Below are 6,414 nucleotides of genomic sequence, written 5' to 3' on the forward strand. Positions count from 1 at the left end.
CAAAGCTAATGCCACGTGCTGATGGTCCTTTTAAGGTGTTAGAGAAAATAAATGATAATGCATATAAACTTGAGCTGCCTACAGATTTTAGGGTTAGTCCCACTTTTAACATTGCAGATTTGAAGCCTTATTTGGGTGAGGAAGATGAGCTTCCATCGAGGACGACTTCATTTCAAGAAGGGGAGGATGATGAGGACATCAATACCATTGTTACACCAACAGCCCCTGCTGCTATACATACTGGACCAATTACTAGAGCTCGCGCATGCCAATTAAATTACCAGGTACTTTCGTTTCTTGGTAATGATTCTAATGCTTATGAGAATATGCTGCTGCCTAAATTGGATACATTTGTTTTGCTTACAAATGAAGGGCCTAGCTTTGAGAAGGATGAACATTGGAGCAAAAACAAGCATGGAGATGATGGCATGCATAAGGGGAACAAGAACGGAGTTACAAGTGATGATTTCGGGACGTGGAAGCCACCATAATAAGTGCATGAAGCCTTGGACGAAATATACAAGATGCTACTTCATAATTTTCGTCCAGAGGCTATTCTAGGTGCTGCGTCACCTTATTATTGGGCCAAGCCCATGTAATTTCGAAATACTTGATTATAGGCTATTTTTAGAGTCCGTATGTGTGGGCAAACAAGAGTTAGGGTTGGTTTCGGACCCGTCCCTCAAGGGCCACGAAGTTCCCCCCTCTTCCTCCATATATACAGCCCTTAGGGCATCGTTTAGACTTTGGGGTTTTATTTAGATTAAAGTTCGCCATAGCTGCAACTTCGCATACTTCATTTGTGTTCAACAACCAAACAAAGGCGTCATAGAACCCCACCTTGATCAATAAAGCTTTCATCTTATATTCGCAATATCCAGATTGCAATCTCAGTTTCTTGCTTGTTCTTCGTTTGCTCGCAGGAAACAGACCCTCGTGGTCAGGTTGATCGTGCTCCGGTGTGGTCAATAACCTCTCGAAGTTGGTTTAGTGATTTGTAAGGCGCGACGTCCACGTTCGTAGTCGGATCGTCAAAGTCGGCTTCCACCAAAGTGATATCCATCATCTCATGAAAAGACGGGACACCTTTGCCTCTATCAGCATGGACCGGGAGGGGTGCTCCCGCTGTGAACTCAAGTGAGGGAGCCTCACGAAATCAGGTGAGAAAGGGCTCACGAGGGTGCCTGCATAGCCCCCTCGCGAGGCTTGCGAGAGAAAGAACGAGCCGGGCGAAAACCAAAGACAGAGAGTCAAGGGCAGGGTACAACAAACAACACTAGAAGCAACTCCAACAAAGTTTCAAGCAAGGGAGAACAAGCCAACTACGGAAAGCAAATCAAAAGCCGCGTCCGGCACCTAGTCTAGTCTTCGACATCTTCTCACCAACGCGGAGCTAAGTGCTGCCACTGGGCATGGGCAGGAGCCCCCAGGCCCAAGGGCGGCACTCCAGATACTCCGGGGCGTGTACAGCCCCAACTCATTATTACGTGAGAGTGTCACGGGCGGCGAGCTTCACACGCACCGGGCCTTTCTTACGGCGGCGAGCTTCATAGGCGTCGGGCCTTCTTTACAGGCACTGGGCCTTCTTCACAGGCACCGGGCCTTCTTTACCGGCACTGGGCCTTACTTCAAGGGTAGAACCTCCGGAGGTGCTGAATGTTCCAAGGGTTTGGAATGGGCACCCCTTCCTTGGTCTCCAGGCGCGCGGTGCCAGGCCTGGAAACATGAACAACCTTGAACGAGCCCTCCCACATGGGCGAGAGCTTGTGCAGCCCTTCCCTGGAGAGCACCCGCCTGAGCACAAGGTCACCTACCTCAAGAGTCCTGGGGCGGATGTGGCGGCAATGATACATCCGCAGCGCCTGCTGTTATCTTGCTGCTCATAGTGCGGCCTCCCTGTGGTTCTCCTCCCCCAGCACGAGGTCCATCCCCCGCATGGCGTCCTGCTGTGCTTCATCAAATGCTAGGACCCGCGTGGAGCGATGCCTGACCTCGTGAAGGTGGACTACCTCTGCTCCATAGACGAGGAAGAATGGGGTCTCGCCAGTTTACTCGGTGGCGGTAGTGCGGATGGACCACAACACGGACTGGAGCTCATCATACCAGCCCCTGCCGAAGACCTCCAGCTTCTTCTTGAAGGTCCTGGTTTTGAGGCCTTTCAGGACCTCTTTGTTGGCGCGTTCAGCCTGGCCGTTACTCCGGGGATGTGCCACCGAAGTGTAGCATATCTGCGTTCCAAGGTTAGAACAATATGTTTTGAAGAGATTGCTGGTGAACTGCGAACCATTGTCGGTGATGATGCGATTAGGGACCCCAAATCGGCTCACGAGGCCCTTGATGAATTTAACTGCAGAACAAGCCGGGATGGTGCGGACGACCTCCACCTCCGCCCTTTTGGTGAACTTGTCGATGGCGACGTATAGGTAGTGGTAGTTCTTGCGCTATCCGAAAGTGACAGTTAGGCGAACCTGCCCTATGGGATTGGTGGAGCCGTCAGTGACTCCCGAGAAAGGCTTGGTTGGATGGAGTTGATCATAAGGCACTTGGAGGTTGTTGAACGTCTCGACGGACAGAACGTGGGTCTTGCGCCGCCATCGATGAGGGTCCTAGTAACTTGCACATTGCTGATGACTGGGGAACAAAGCATTGGGAGGATGCCAGCTGTAGCCGCACACTTGAGCTGATCCGCTGAGCTGAACGTGATGACGCACGTGGACCACCTGAGAGGGTGCATGGCCTCGAGCTTGGGGAGGACTGCGTTCACCTCGCGAGCAAACTTCTTGAAGATGCGCTGAGAGGCTGGGGCCTGGGCGTCGCCCAAGATGCAAGCGATAGTACGTGGCTCCTGGAAGCCCCCAGCCCCCTTGTCCTGGTGGTGGTCGTCATTCCTTCTTGGCGGTGGTGGCAGAGGAGGAAGGCCTGCGTTGCCCTGCGGGCGATCCTCACGAGGCTGATCCCTCCAAGCCCCCTCACGAGGTTGGTCCTACCAGCGATCCTCGCGAGGGCGGTCACGCTACTCCTAGCAAAGGCCTTGGTCGTCCCATCGTCCTCCACGTCTTCCTCCTCCTCGGCCGTAGCCCCGGTCGTTGAGCTCGGGGCGTCGACCGATGCGTCCTTCTCGAACGGCTCTGAGCTCCTGGAATTCATTGGTGTTGTGGGGTGTAGAGGTTGTGGTAGGCGCAAAATCGGTTTCCCTTGGACGACTCCGGCTGGTCCCTGCCATGCTTCATGTCTGGTTCTGCTGCGAGCACGGCTGCTCCTTTGCGCTTCACGTCCTTGGCCTTGGCTTTCTTCTCTTCTGGATCAGCAGCTGGAATCTCGAGGAGGGAGAGGCGCCCCTCCTCAGCTCTTGCGCACTTGGTCCCCAGGTTGAACAGCTCCAGGGATGTGCATAGATCCTCGTGGATGGCGAGTTCCTCCTTCATCTTGACGTCGCGGACGTCGTCAGAGAACGCTGAGATGATGGCCTCCTCGGTCACCTTGGGAATCTTGAGGCGAGCGTTGTTGAAGCGCTTGATGTACTTCTGCAAGGTCTCTCTCGGCTGCTGCTTGATGTGGCGTAGGTCACTAATGACTGGAGGACGGTCGGGAGTGCCCGGGAAGTTGGCGATGAAGCGGCGACGCATCTTGTCCCAAGAGGAGATCGAGCCGTGTAACGCCCCGGATCCGATGCGCCAGGTGTCTTCCAGCTATTCGTCGTTGTTGCCATGTCATTTGCTTGCGTGCTGCACTTTGCCATGTCATCATCTGCATTTCAGCTGCATGTTTTTCAAAACTTGTATCCGTTCGGGTTCCGCCGGTTTTCTCCGTTGTTCGTTCTGAGCACAGACAAACTCGCATGCGCCCGTCGCACCTCTTAGATCTTGTTTCGTGAGCGGGAGAAAAATGTTCTCGGAATGGGCCGAGATTTGCCGAGTGGCCTTGGTATATCACCAATAGACCGCCTGTCAAATTTTGTTCCATTTGGAGGTCGTTTGATGCCCCAACGCTTAACCGTGTCACCCCGAAACTACCTTTTCTCTTGCAGCCCAGCAACCCGTCACGCAGCCCACCTAGCCTATCTAAACCCCCTCCACGCTCTCCGCCGTTCGATCACGATGGTATGGGCAAAAACTGCTCCTCATTTGGAACCTCCTAGCTCCCTCTACCTATATAAACACACCCTCCCCCGAAATTCGCGGATGAATCCCCTAACCCTAGCTACTTCCACCTTCCGCGCCGCCGGACATGTCCGTCGACGGCCGGACACGTCCAGCCACCGCCCCGCAGCGAATCCGCCGCCGCCACATGTCTCCTCCGCCGCTAGCCACCGCGCCCCGCCGCCGGGCCAGTGAAGCCCAGATCGGGCCCTCCTCGGGCCGCGCCGGCCCCGAGGGAGCCCATGCCCCCGCCACCGTCCTCCTGCCCCGCCACCTCAGCAGCGCTCCGCCCCGCCGCCCTTTGCACCACCGTCCGTCGCCGCTCTTCGGCGCCACGCCCTCCAGCGCGACGCCCGTGAGCTCGGAGCGCCTCGCCGCCGCAGCGCTTTGCTCCCTCGCCAGCCTCCCCGCCTCGGCCAGGAGCGCCTCCGCCGCCCCGCTCCTTCACCGATGCTCGCCGGCGCCGACCTCCGCCGCCGCTGGCTCGCCGCCCTGCGCCGCAGCCCGCGCTCCCGCAGTGCGCGGCCTCCTCCGGCCACGCCACCACCCTCGTGCCCCGCCAACTCCGGTCGTGCCCTGAGCACCACCGCTCACTGCTCCTCTCCACTCCGGCCACTGTCCCCCGCAAGTCCGGCCGTCTCCGGCGAAAACTCCGGCCGGATCCGGCGAGATCCGGCCCGGAACCTGCAAGGTGGATGAGATGCACCAGGACGCCCAACCAAATGGATCTCCCGTGCCCGGATCCCTCCATTTCGGGATTTCCTCGTCCAGTTTTCACGGGGTAAAATTTCACCGTCCCAGGATTTTATCTTTATGTGTGCATGTTCGTGAGGTTGTAACTTTTTGCATGGTGATCCAATTTGAGTGAATGATATATCAAAAGGTTCATTGTGAGATTCTCTTCATTTTGTTCCACTGTGCCATGCTTGTTTGAGTTCATCTTGATGTCCTAATCATCGTTGCAAGAGTGCTAAATGATATTAACCTGCTGAGACTGTTATAACTTGTTGTTTTGTCTTTTTCATTGCATTTTGTGTGTGCATCCTATGAGCTTGATGTCTACATGATTATTGAGCTACATCATGCTATCGTTACAGTGGTGCAATCCATGTATTTTTGTGTGCCTTGTCGTCAGTGCATCAAGCTTGTGAAGTAGGGTAATTGTTGTTACTGTTTTGCTAGGCTGAATCTGGTATATCATGATGCTATGTAAACCTGCTGCTACAAGTCATTCTATGCATAATCTGGAGATGTTCACTAAGGATGTTTTGTTTTACATGCCATGCTCTATCCGTCCTTGTCGTTGGTTGCATTTATAGCCTTCTGTAGCTTGTTGTAATCTTGCTCTCAAATTGCTAAATAATGTTCCTGTCAGCCTGCTAACATTAAGTTCAGTTTTGCCATGAGTGTTGCTAGTGATCCATGCGCCCTATGACTATGCTATTGCCATGCTTAGCTCTGTAAAATTGTATTCCTACTATTGGTTGCTGTTTTAGACAGCTTGTCCTTTAAACTTGTTTCATGTGTATGTGTTGAACCGTTGATCCGTTCTGAGTGTGCTATATATGAAACTTGCTTAGTTTTGCATGTAGTTTCATGTTACCTTGTTGCATCCATGTTTTGTGTGTGTTTGCTTGATGTTTGTATGCATTTTGCATCAATGCCATGTTTAACTTGTTTTGCTCATATCTTCTAGGCCGTAGCTCTGAACTAATTGAACTTTATATGTAACTTGACTAGAATTTCGTGTAGATCATCCTGGTGCATTTTAACTTACTGTTTAACAACTTCAACTTAAGGTTTATTCAGATCTTGACCAATTTCGATATTTGCATATGAGGACTTACCAGATTTATTATATGTTGTTTCCGGCCTCATTTAAACTTGCTTTGATATGTTGCTCTTGTATGCATCATATCTTGCCATGAGTAGCTGCATGTAGCTTTTTCATGCATCATACTTGGTTGAGCATCATGCCATGTCTATGTGTTGTGTGTTTACCATGTTGTTTGCTTCTTTCCGGATTGCTTCTCTCGTTAGCTTCGGTTTCGTTCTGGAGTTGTGAGGATTCGTTCGACTACGTCCGTTTGTCTTCTAGTTTCCGTCATACTGGTGTTATGTTCCTTGATTTTGCATTCCTTACGCAGTTGGGTGATTTATGGGACCCCCTTGACAGTTCTCTTTGAATAAAACTCCTCCAGCAAGGCCTAACCTTGGTTTTACCATTTGCCTACCTAATCCTTTTTCCCTTGGGTTTCCGGAGCCCGAGGGCCAT

Source organism: Triticum dicoccoides, chromosome 2B (assembly GCF_002162155.2).
Source record: "Triticum dicoccoides isolate Atlit2015 ecotype Zavitan chromosome 2B, WEW_v2.0, whole genome shotgun sequence".
In the NCBI taxonomy this organism is placed as follows: domain Eukaryota; kingdom Viridiplantae; phylum Streptophyta; class Magnoliopsida; order Poales; family Poaceae; genus Triticum; species Triticum dicoccoides.